This window comes from Lactuca saligna, chromosome 5 (genome assembly GCF_052625555.1).
Source record: "Lactuca saligna cultivar CGN05327 chromosome 5, ASM5262555v1, whole genome shotgun sequence".
NCBI lineage: Eukaryota > Viridiplantae > Streptophyta > Magnoliopsida > Asterales > Asteraceae > Lactuca > Lactuca saligna.
In genome coordinates, this window is record NC_136421.1 from 314,523,390 (window position 1) to 314,536,359 (window position 12,970).

The 12,970-nt window shown below is 37.1% G+C and overlaps 1 pseudogene; it reads left to right on the forward strand.

Annotated features, from left to right (window-relative positions):
• The first annotated feature begins 10,186 nt into the window (after window positions 1–10,186).
• LOC145047084 (vacuole membrane protein KMS1-like) lies at window positions 10,187–12,715 on the forward strand (annotated as a pseudogene).
• Window positions 12,716–12,970: the final 255 nt, after the last annotated feature.

Below are 12,970 nucleotides of genomic sequence, written 5' to 3' on the forward strand. Positions count from 1 at the left end.
GTTATCCTCATCAAAATTAATGGATTTGGTTAAATATGGATAACATAGGATTATTATTAGTCAGATATTTGACCTAGTAAGATTGAAAAAGTTTCAATTTTCACCCTTAGGTTTTGTAGTTTAAAGTTGAACTTAAAAGTTTTAGTTTTTGAAATTTAAATAGTTAAACCCTAATGCTTTGAAAGGTTTCAAAAACCTGTCCTCATGTTTTGGAATTTAAAATTTAATTAAAAGGTATTAATTTCAAAATATTAAATTCTAAGACACTGGTATTTTGAAAAGTTCAAATTACACTCTTATGGCTTTATTAAATCAATTAAATGTGTAATTAAAATAAAGTTAATAAATCCATAATTATATGGTTTAATTTTAATTAAATTAAAAGTATAATTTATTAAATGTCAGTCTTACCGTTAGTAGGCCTCATTCACGAAGCTGGTCTATAAGGGATGTTTAAGGAAATTGTCTATAAAATGGTGACTGAATGGGTATCCACTCTTACCCACCGCACTCTTAACTAGTGGAGGGTCGTTAGCCAAACGGATATGATAGGACATAAACTTCTATTATAAGTATAATGAGATACGAAGTAACTAAACACTTTTACAAATTCTCAAATCTTAGTTACTTTAGGAAAAATGTGGAGTTGGTGTTAATCCATGAAATTGCACATTGTACCTTGTTGGTCGTTAGTGGAGCGTATGTGGTTAACCGGCACACTAATATGGGACCAATGAAGGATGGAAATGGGTAGCTCATATATTATCATAGATCAATGGAGTGTGTGTAGTTAACTGACACATTGATTAGGTGATATGCATCTTCGAGAGTACCAAGCTAATTTGCATGGTTATCTACACCTTGTTTGTGATCCTCGGTATCCCAGTCACAAACTTGAAGGGAACAATCGAGATTTAAACATGTCATTGAAAAGTTCAATCAATCTCAAAGGATCTAGGAGTTTCAATTCATTTAAAACTAAATTTTCAATTTCGTTTTTAACGGTGGAAATTGGTAAATCGTCATTTACCTACCTTCAAATGTTCTGCAATTTGGATTATGGCATCCCTCTTCCAAATTGTAGAATATTTTGTTGGATCCTAGCCTCGGTATGTCATTTAGGTGTTGTATTGAGGATTTTAATCAACTAACTTGAATTTCTCCCGTTTTGTAGATGTCAAAGTCTATCAACTATGATCTTCTTAAATCCATTGAAAAAAGTTTTCCGCTTGAAGATGATGTTCCACGATTGAATTGTGAAAATGGAAATCATTCTTCACTTCCTGGGCCTCCTCCAATAATTCTCCCTGGCCCACGTGTTTGAATACTTGAAAAGTTCAAGGTCACTCAAGCCCTATTAGCAAACAACCATGAAGATAGAAAGTCTGTATGTGCTCATCTCTTAGATATGAAGTTGCATATTGATAAATTGGGAATGTTTGGTGTTGATGTCTCAAGGAAGTTGGTTGTTGACTTGGTTATTCAGTCACATTCCGAATCATATAGTGAGTTCATTAGAGAGTATTATGTGATGGACCAAGACGTGACCCTCATTGATTTGACTTATTTGCTTTATTATTGCTGAATCAGCAATGATTTGGCGTAATGGTCGAGCAAATTAGTCTGATAAATCAATATCCCAACCTTCTATGCGTAATGGCAACATTGGAAGTCCATAAAAGTTTTCTCTACACAAAAGAAAGGAAGAGTCTGAGATAGTCTCGTGTACCATTCTAGAAGAATCTGTATGTTTCTACTGCCAAAATAGGGGCATTGGTTACGAAGCTGCCTTGACTACCTGAGAGATCTAAGAGATGGGAGAGTCAAGATTTATAACTCTGCTTCAGGTCAAATCCACTATCTAACTCTATTAAGTTTTCTATTTTAGATTCTAAATACATTATGTGATAAGATTATATTTTGATGTTTTGTAGGATCCAAGAAAAGCAAGGAAACTTAAGGGAAGAAGTGAGTTGAGTCTGATCGCGAAGAAATGGATTTCGATCGCAAAATTCGATGATCAGATTTTTGAGCTGCCACTTGGAGTTATGATAGATTGCTTAGGAATATGTAATAGCATAGTTTTCATTTGAATTTGCGTTGTAAGGATAAGTTTTCTGCACTTTTTTATAAATAAAATAATTTTTGAGATTTGTCTTATTTATATCTCCTTGCAATGTCATTTCTGAAAATTGATGCTTGTGTGTTTCTATTATAAGTTGATGTGATTCTTAGTTATGTTATTTATGGTAGTGTTGAAATTTTCTAAGTAAGGAAAGATTCTCATCTCCTAAGTTTCAATCGGACAGAAGCTTGGAATCATATGATTTGAGTTATGTAATGTATGGAAATCTTGGTACTTAGAAAATTAAGATTAATTCCTTGTTCACATAAGTCTGTGAGTCAAATGAAAGATTAAGGAGATCGGGTACACAATGTTGTGAACTGGTCAAGTTCACCACAAATAACAATAAGATTATTCATCATGATTTACTAAAAGTCTGGTAAATGTGGTTATGCTTACAAGATTAAGTATAATTTTGAATCATTAAAAAGTTTCAATGAATGGCAGAACGAATAAGAAGAATCAATTAGGCAGAAAGATAAAAGTTTATCCAATCTGAAAAGATGGGAGAGTACTTTAGTATCATGTTTTATGATCGTCTTATTGATTATGAAACCATATCACAATTGATCCTTTAAGGACACCTTAGTACACTGGTGTGGCTGAGAAGAGGAATAGGAAATTATTGAAATGTTTAAATCAAAAGGTGAATCATACTTAGTTTCAAAATCAAGTCTTAGAGTCATACTCCAAGATTATGACTTGAGTGACACATCTTAAGAAGTTTTTTTTTAACACACTCATCAAATGTGGAGTAGACAAATGTTTTTCTTACGCTTGCACATTTGAAATTGGTAAGTTGTGATGTCTTGGATAAGACAAAGACCAACTAAAACCAATCGTGTGTAGTGTTTGTCTTGATAAGAATCCTCACTAACTCTTGAATATTTGTTTGTCAAGAAATGTTTCTTGACAAGAGAATCTTATATGTCAAGAGGTCAGTGGGAGTCTAAATGATCTTGAAAAGGTTAAAGAACTAATCAAGAGTAAACCTATTAGACACTAGCACGCGACTTCAGGTTTGTAACCTATAGTGTTGATATATTCTTGTTTTTGTGTCATTTCATATGAGTTCTACGAGTTCTCAAGAGACTACATAAAGGAAACCACCCTGTTCAATGAAAGTACATTGACTAGTATAGGTGAGCTGCTAAATAACATGGAAGCATTGGTGGGACCCTTGATGGCAAGAAATTAATAATGAACAAGTTCAGTCTATATGAGTTTGGATTTGTCTTAAACCTTGACTTACGATTATGGTTATGACAATTCACATGGATAGGAAAACATACACCATAAAATCTAAGCGATAAGGTTTCTCTCCGCTTCATGAAAATGATTGTGAGGAAACACTTTCACTAAGAGAGATTTTAAGGAGATATCAATTGTGATATTTGCATTCTCAAATTCGATTATGATTACGGCATCCCTTTTCATAGTTTGAATTGTGAGAAATGGCAATAAATCTAAATATTCAAGACTTACTGTTATAGGTTCTGAAATAGTTTAGACACACATGTGAGCTATCTAAGGAAAGGTGTATGAGTTTGAGAAGCTTAGATAAAGGCTTATCGAAGCATATCAACATGTCGTATTAGAACTATGAACTTTGGAAGTCAAGAAGTATTGATTTCTAGAAGTCCAACTGTTTTCTAAATACGTGTCAAAGCTAGTGGGAGCATAGATGTTATACTTGTATGGATATAATTATCATGTTAGTGGTAGCATGATTATTATTTTAAGTGTTGCAAGTTAGCAACATTAATTATAGAAAACAAAGTTTTTGGGACTCGCAGGCTACTATCGAAGATTCATACAAAATTTCTCCAAGATCGCTAAGCCTCTCACCACCTTGACTCAGAAAGGTGTGGTGTTCGAATGGGAAGATAAACAAGAAGCCGCCTTCCAGACACTAAAGCAAGCCCTATGCAGCGCACCAGTCTTGTCTCTTCTAGAAGGAACCGATGATTTTGTGGTGTATTGCGATGCTTCGAATCAAGGCCTCGGCTGTGTGCTCATGCAAAGGGGAAAAGTCATCGCTTATGCATCAAGGCAATTGAAGACTCATGAAGTTAATTATACAACCCACGACCTTGAACTGGGAGCGGTGGTGTTCGCCCTGAAGATCTGGAGGCACTACCTCTACGGCACCAAGTGCACCATCTTCACTGATCATAAAAGTCTTCAGCACATTCTCAATCAGAAAGAACTTAACATGCGCCAAAGAAGATGGGTGGAATTACTAAATGACTACGAATGTGAAATTCGCTACCACCCGGGCAAGGCTAATGTAGTAGCCGATGCCTTAAGCAGGAAGGAATACTCGGGTCGCCGAGTAAAATCCCTAGCCATGACCATCCACTCCCAACTGGCCACCCAGATCAAGGACGCCCAATTAGAAGCCTTGAAACCAGAAAACGTGGCAAGTGAAGCACTAAGGGGGATGGATAAGAACTTGGAAGTCAAAGGGGATGGAACTCGTTATCTCATGAATCGAATCTGGACACCGAAGTTCGGTGGGTACCGAGATGTTGTAATGAACGAGGCCCACAAGACTCGTTACTCCATTCACCCTGGGTCAGATAAGATGTATCTAGACCTCAAAAGGTTATACTGGTGGCCAAACATGAAGGTTGAAATTGCTACTTATGTGAGCAAGTGCCTCACTTGCGCCAAGGTCAAGGTGGAATATCAGAAGCCATCAGGACTACTTCAACAACCGGATATACCCGAGTGGAAGTGGGAGCGAATAACCATGGACTTCATAACCAAACTGCCTAAGACATCAGGTGGGATGGATACCATATGGGTGGTTGTGGACAGATTGACCAAGTCCGCGCACTTCCTGACAATAAAGGAAACAGACAAGATGGAGAAGTTAACCAGGACGTACATTAAGGAGATCGTGCGACTACATGGTGTACCAACATCCATTATCTCTGATCGAGATAGTAGATTCACCTCTCGTTTCTGGCAGTCCCTACAGAAGTCTCTGGGAACCAGGCTAGACATGAGTACGGCCTACCATCCACAAACTGACGGACAAAGCGAGAGAACCATTCAGACGTTGGAAGACATGCTGAGAGCCTGTGTGATAGATTTTGGTAAGGCATGGGATACCCATCTACCGCTTATCGAATTTTCTTATAATAACAGCTATCACACTAGCATTGGAGTCGCTCCATTCGAAGCTCTCTACGGTCGCAAGTGTAGATCACCACTGTGTTGGGCCGAAGTTGGAGATACTCAGCTAGCCAGAGGGCAAGTCCCTGATAGCACCCTTACTGGGCCTGAAATCATAGGGGAAACCACAAAAAAGATCATTCAAATTCGGGAAAGACTAAAAGCGTCTCGTGATCGACAAAAGAGTTACGCGGATAAGCGACGCAAACCTTTAGAATTCCAGGTCGGAGACCGGGTACTACTTAAGGTTTCCCCCTAGAAGGGGATGATACGTTTCGGTAAACGAGGGAAACTAAACCCAAGGTACATCGGTTCGTTCGAAATCCTTGCTAGGATTGGTCCTGTGGCGTACAAACTCCGACTACCACAAGAACTTAGTAATGTACACCCTACCTTCCACGTATCCAACTTAAAGAAGTGTCTGTCTGACGAGACACTCGTAATACCACTCGAAGAAATCAAAGTTAATGAAAATCTCCACTTTGTGGAGGAACCCGTCGAGATCATGGACCGAGAGATCAAGAGAACAAAACAAAGTTGCATTCCCATAGTGAAGGTTCGTTGGAACGCGAAACGAGGGCCTGAGTTTACCTGGGAACGTGAAGATCAAATGAAGCAAAAGTATCCACATCTTTTCCCAAACCCTTGAAGTTCCCAGCCGAATTTAAATTTCGGGACGAAATTCCCTCTAACGGGGGGATGATGTGACAATCGTCAATCTTGAGTCAAGTCAAGTCATCAAGACAAGCCGGTCAACTCGATTAAACCTTGTGTATTAGGATTTGTGTTATGTTCATACTGTATAACTTGCTATATTAATGGGAAAACATCACTTGAGAAAAGTCTTGTGTTAAAAATTTCCTAAACCCTAGTTCTAATCAATGAACTAGACCGATAAAACAATGTTGCATACTCATCGGGAGTGTGTAAGATCCTTAAACAAGGCTTAACAGGGTTCACGAACCATGCATTTCGATGCCGGACACTCACAACTATCCCACATGGAACCTCTCTCAATCGTTTTCACTCTATCTCTTCAAGAATGTTAAATCTCTCCCAAATCTCTCCAAGTATGTGAAATCACTCTCAAATATCTCTTTGTATGAGAAATCTCTCCAAGAATGTCAAATCTCTCCCAAATCTCTCCAAATATGTGAAATCTCTCTTCGATTATCTCTCTGTATGAGAAATCTCTCCAAGAATGTCAAATCTCTCCCAAGTCTCTCCAAGTATGTAAAATCTCTCCCAAATCTCTCTCCAAAGTTTCCCGTAACTTTTTAGAATCATTCGGGTCATTCCGACGCTTAACCGTGTCAAAAACGGCTTAAAACGGGGTAAAAACGTGAAAAATAGACATTAGGAACCGAAACCTCTCGAGAAGAGAGAAGCTTCTTAGGACCCGAAGGTCCTCTTAGGGACTGAGAGCAAGGAGGAGCCGAACCCTCCTGAGCCGAACCGAACCCGAAGGTACTGTTCACCACTAACCGAAACCGAACCCTGCTCAAGAGGAACCGAAACCGAACCCTGCTCAAGAGGAACCGAACCGAACCTCGCCCTGGAAAAACCGAACCCGAAGGTACTGTTCACCACTAACCAAAACCGAACCCTGCTCAAGAGGAACCGAACCGAACCTCGCCCTGGAAGAACCGAACCCGAAGGTACTGTTCACCACTGTTCATTCGGCACCTTTCGATCGGACGCGTCGCCTCTTATCTCCGGACCGAACCCCCTCTCTCGCCTTCACCTCTCGCTTCCTCGCCCCTTTCGCTTCCCTCTGTTCGTTTCGTTTCCGGCTACAGCCCCCAGCAAGGACCGAACCTCGACCTAGGGACCGAGAGGTCTCGCTGGGAATGCCTTTCTTCCCGGTTTTCGCATAGTTTTGCATTTAAGGCCCGTTTTTAATTATTTTAACGCGGGATTGTCACCCAAAATCATATTTTAACATAATAAACCCTAAATATCCTCAATTTAATCATATTTTCATAAAAATCCTTATTTAAATAATAAGAGCAAGTGGGTAAAGTACAAAGAGGTGGAGTGTTGACTTTGCTTTACTTTATGACGCAAGCAACCACTCCCACACCCACTCTATGACCAGCCACACCTCCCCACCTTACCTAGGTCACATCAATGTCCTTTCCACTCAATCATCACTCCTCCCCACGTTTTTTGAGAGCTGAATATTCACCCTCTCTCCTCATTTCTCTCATTTCCTCTCTTTTCACCAAAAAGAGCAAACTCTTTTCTCTCTCAATTTCCCTCTCTAGAAATCGAGATTCGAGGGCTGATCTTTGGATTTTCCTCCACATTTGGTAAGAATAATCCATTCTCTTTATGATTATCTCAATTATTTCCACTCGAATCATGGATATCTTAAACAAACTCTCTCATAATTGTGTTAGATCTTCGAATCTTCAAGTGATTCTTCAAGTGTTCTTGGGTTGAACACTTCTCTTCTTCAACACTTACCTACTGAAATCACTTAAGGTGAGTTCATACCCCTACATTTTCATGTTTTCTCAAGTTTTCAGGGGGGGAATACAAGTTAAAACATCAAGAACATAACTAAATATTTCTAACAGCCTTCATCAGAAAAGTTCAACTCCATTCACAGACTGTTTTGGGCATCTTAAACATTTTTGTTTCCAAAACTGTACAAGGTGCAAATAGTTCAAGTTTGTAGATTTAAAATGACTACTTGCACATCTCCATACAATTTTTCTACAATTTATGGTGATTTTTACAAAACTGCCTATCATTTCAAACAACAATCCGGACCAGTCTGTGATTATGGACTTTTTCACCCAAGTTGGAGGTCATTAAAAATCGTGATAAAAATTATGAGTAATCTAGACACATTTTGTGAACTCTCAGAATTTACGGATCTAGTTTTTGACTTTGTATGATTTTTCTATGATTTTTCCAAAACATGGAAGAATGGCTAAAGTTAGCCAACAACATGTAAATATCATAACACTTTGTATTATGTTGAGCAAAGTGTATAACCATAAGTTCTAATATTTGAATGTGTTTCCTTGTTAGTTTATCATTATGAACTGAAACTAAGTCATTCATATTAAATATTATTCATTCATTTTAGAACACGTATTATGTAACTATAAAAAGTATAGTTTGATAAATTCACAACACTAATACATTTCCATAAACGAATTCATACATATTACATACATTTTAGATAAACTATAATAGGTATAGTTTATGATACATCACTCAACACACTCGTACGAAAAGGGTACATTCATACAAGAAAGATTTATATCCACACACCACTACTAGAAAAACAGCCTTTTACGACGCGCAAACCACGACACTCATTGATTTATGTTACGCAAAAGAGAGTGACATTAAAAAAGAGTCATCTCTTCAAAAAATTTTAGGGATTTAGGTCATGCATTATTGTGTGCCCTTAAATTAGTGTCTAAACTAAAAAAAAAAAATAAAAAAAAATAATAATAAAAAAAACACGGAGGGCACATGTGTGTCATCTAAGGATGTCGCTTTATAAATTTTAATGGAACGCGCGTTCCATCCTTTAATAACAGGGGGAAATGAAATCCTAAAAAAATAAAAACCCCGCTTTTCTTCCATCTTTTAGGGTTTCCATGTAAACCCTAGACCTCATTTGTAGGTTTCGTTCTGTGATCAATTTGTTGCTGTTCGGGAAGGAATAACGAATTCATCCTCTCCATCAACTGAAAACCTTCACTCTCTGCTTCTCCTTTTCTCTGTAAACCCTAGACCTCATTATGCGGCTATAACTCTTCCTCTTTTTCGTATTTTTGGTGTTTGGCAGCGATATAGTGGTCAACAATGTCAACTATCCTCTTTTATCTACCATTTTCTCCCTCTGAGACATTAAATACACGCCATCCCAAGATTGGAAGAACTAGGGCTTTTGTGCGCTGGATCTCACAGGAAACAGGTTTTCCTCGTCCCCACCCTCACCCATCCAAATTCCTTCTTCTTCAAATGATTATATGTTCTCACCTCTCAATCGTACCTAAATGGATATCTCTGTCTCTCTTGCATCTATTCTCCCAACATCTCTCGTGCTTTCCTATTTACAGCTAGAGTTTGAGAAGGAAAAGAAAAAAGCAAAGATGTGCCTTTTCTTCCTCTTTCTTCCCCTTTTCTTCCTCTGGTTCGATCACAACCCTTCTTCTCCCTTCTTATTATTATTTTTTTCGATTTGCAGGTGAGGGTGTGAGGTGGCGTTCGAAGGTTGTCAAGGGGTTGTGAGGAGATGATGGTTGGTGATTGTTCGGTAATGGAGAAATCAGGGTGTGTTTGTGTGACTGATTAACAAATTTCAGCAAACTCCAAGTGCAGAAGCCCTAAAATTTTAAGAAACTCTCAGATGGAAAAAAGGAGAAAAGAAAAGAATAATGTATAGAGAATAAGGAAAAAGAAACGGAGAAATAACTAAATCCATCTTCGATCCCAACCAGATGTATGTAAGATTTTCTACACTTTTTATTTTTTGTCCCAATGTTGGTTGGATTGTCTGATTTAACATCTAACTCGAGACCAAGAAAAGCAAGCAACAGCGAGCAGAAATCATATCCATAGAGAGACAGTGCACAATCAGTGAATGCTGTGAATCTCATATCTTCCTGGAGTCCTCTTCCCGTAACAACAACAAAGATCTGCTTTCGCGTTGTTACTGATCTTAGCCTGCTCCGTTTCAATAGTGAGTTTATCAGATTTTCTAGGCCTTGTATTCATCCCGATTGTCACTGATTTGAGATTTTATCAAGAATTTAAACTGATTCAAAAGATGTATTTTCGTTTTAGCATGTGAGTGCAGAAGAACTTCAATCATACTCATAAATCTTGTTGTCTTCTCAGGCTTTCGAGATGCCGATCTCAGGTACCTCTTTTGATTTTTGAGATGCCGGGATTGTTTAAATCAGATCTTCTAACATTTGATGTTGTGGCTGTAATCCATGGACATAACTAGGGTAGCTCAATCTGTCCAGATCCACAACTTTTTTGATCTGGTTGTCTAATAGATTAAACTATTATCCTTTTTCATTGGTTAATTGATTTGACTTTGTGACAAGCTGATTCTTGCTACCATTCTTGCTCTCTTCTTAACCTTATAAAATCAAGGGACATATTATATCCCTTTCTCCGCCTTATTGGCTTATTTTATTTGATTCATATCTTTTGTCTGTTGCACTTTCGCAAGGGTTTTTTTTAGTCTTCTTTACTTACTCTATTTCCGTTGAGGTTTTGTATTGTTTCTTTTTTCAGACTAAGAAAGTTTTACCTACTTAATTTGGTAAATCGAAACAATGTTGATTGAATGTCATTGAAGATGTGAAATGAGTTTGTTGGATAACTTGCTCTAGGTTACTCGAGTTTACATGAAGCTAATATGACAATGTAATAATATCAAACTAACACAATGGAACCATGGTTGTGTTTATTCCTGTATCTCTCTCTCTCTCTCTCTCTCTCTCTGTGTGTGTGTGTGTGTGTGTATAATTGATCTAATAAGATCACCTCACTCTTTTCTTATGAAAAAATTTATCATCTCTCTATAGTCTATGTCTATATACATAAGACATGACACAACACAATGGCATTGCTCTATGTCTAGTGTGCATTGAGTGGACTGATGTCAATTGGATAAAATTGTAATCTTTTTTGTCTCATGTAACAAACACAGCCTTAATTATGGAAGTTCTCATTTTACCATTTGGATTTTTTTTTCCAATTTTGGGTTTATATTTTTGTAATGGTGAGTGAATGCCTTGTTTCCCTGGCTAATCGGTTTTCTTGTTTGTAATTGTAGGACTGCGTGAGAAGCATAAACAAGAACTCGAGAATATGACATTAATAGCACAACCTTTCAAAACATTGAAGCTTTTTATAGTGGTTGTTGTTCAGTATATAAGCAGATCACTGGTATACCTTCTGACACATGTTGTCTGGCTTATGCTTTTTTCACACTCACAGTTGCAGCTGGACTCTTGTTTCTGTCTGTGGATGGTCCTCATGGAAAGGTACTTCTTATTGCCTATTACTTACATTAGGCCATTACAACTACATATTTCTGCAGTTTTATTTGAAATAATGATGTATATGAGTTCTCTCAAATGAAAGCTTCTATTGATCACGAGATCATCCATAAAACCAAGTAAATACCATTTTTTGGTCTCTATTTATTGATCTTTATTAGTTGTTTTCCAAGAAAAGCATAAAATCAAACCAAAACCCAAAATCAGTTGTACATTGATCTTCAATAGGTATTCTGTTTGTTAACGAATTCTTTGCCTATGATTCATCGTACTCAAAGTTCCTTCAAAGTATCGATGAGGTTGTAAGTTCCTTGGTTTTCATGATTATATGTTACATATTAATATATAATGATGAATATGTGATACATGTGTTCTTGTAGCATGTTGAAGAGCTTCTTGAATATGCAAGGTTTGGACTGTGGTGGGTAGCTCTTGGTGTTGCATCTTCCATTGGTCTTGGTGAGCTCAATCAACTTTATCCCCATTATCATTTATTATTATTATAATAATAGCTCAATAGCTAATTTAATAAAAAAAAAATAATACTTCTTCAGTGGCTAAATCAATAAAATGGTGAAAGTACAAGTGTTGTTCTTTATTTTTCCCTTTAGATAATTATATTCTTGCATTTTCATTTATTATGTTCTTTTTTGGAAACCAAAGTTTTTGAAGTTTTGTTAAGTTGTATTTGTAATTAATTGATCAGGGTCTGGGCTACACACTTTTGTTCTATATCTGGGTCCCCACATTCCTTTCTTCACAATAAAAGCAATGCAGTGTCGTCGGGTGGATCTTAAAAGTGCTATTGATGATACAATAAAGTTAAATAGAAGCCCTACATGGCTTCAAAAGGATTGTTCAGAGTTTGGGCCTCCATTGTTTTTTTATCCTCTCAAGGTGTTCAGGTTCCACTCAGCAACATTTTGCCTCAAGTACAAGTAGAAGCTATTATTTGGGGCCTTGGAACTGCATTAGGAGAGCTACCTCCATATTTCATTTCTAGAGCAGGTTTCTTATACTTATTCTTATTATTATTTTTTTTCCTTTTCGTATATTGCTATTCCCTTCTCAAATTGCTTTTTTTCCTCATTAAGTGATACACTGATAAAGTGCTATCTAGATAAATGATGTTTGTGAAAACATGACAGAAAATTATTTGAATATTGTTTTAAAAATGACAAAAAATGTACAGTTTTTTGCAGCAAGTATCTCAGGTGATAAAATGGAGGTGACAGAAGAACTGGATGCTTCCTCATCAGAGAATAATGGAGTTGCTTCAAACTTAAATCACATGAAGCGTTGGTTCCTTTCACATGCTCAATATTTAAAACACAGCTCCTTTACAAAATTTGAGTCATAGTTTTTAATAATAGTGTTATTGTGTTGATTTAACAAAAGTGTTGGTGGGTTGATTGGTATTTTTATGCATATTTGATTAAATTAATTGATCAGGGTAAGTATCTCTATATATGCTGGAATCAGGGGAGGAATGGAATTCTTCATTCCATTGGAATGGAAAGAAAACATTTTGTTTTGTCTAATTTAACGGATTGGGGAAAACCCTACTCTTTTTTTTCCTTATAATTCTATATGTATGAGTTATTAGCATGATCTG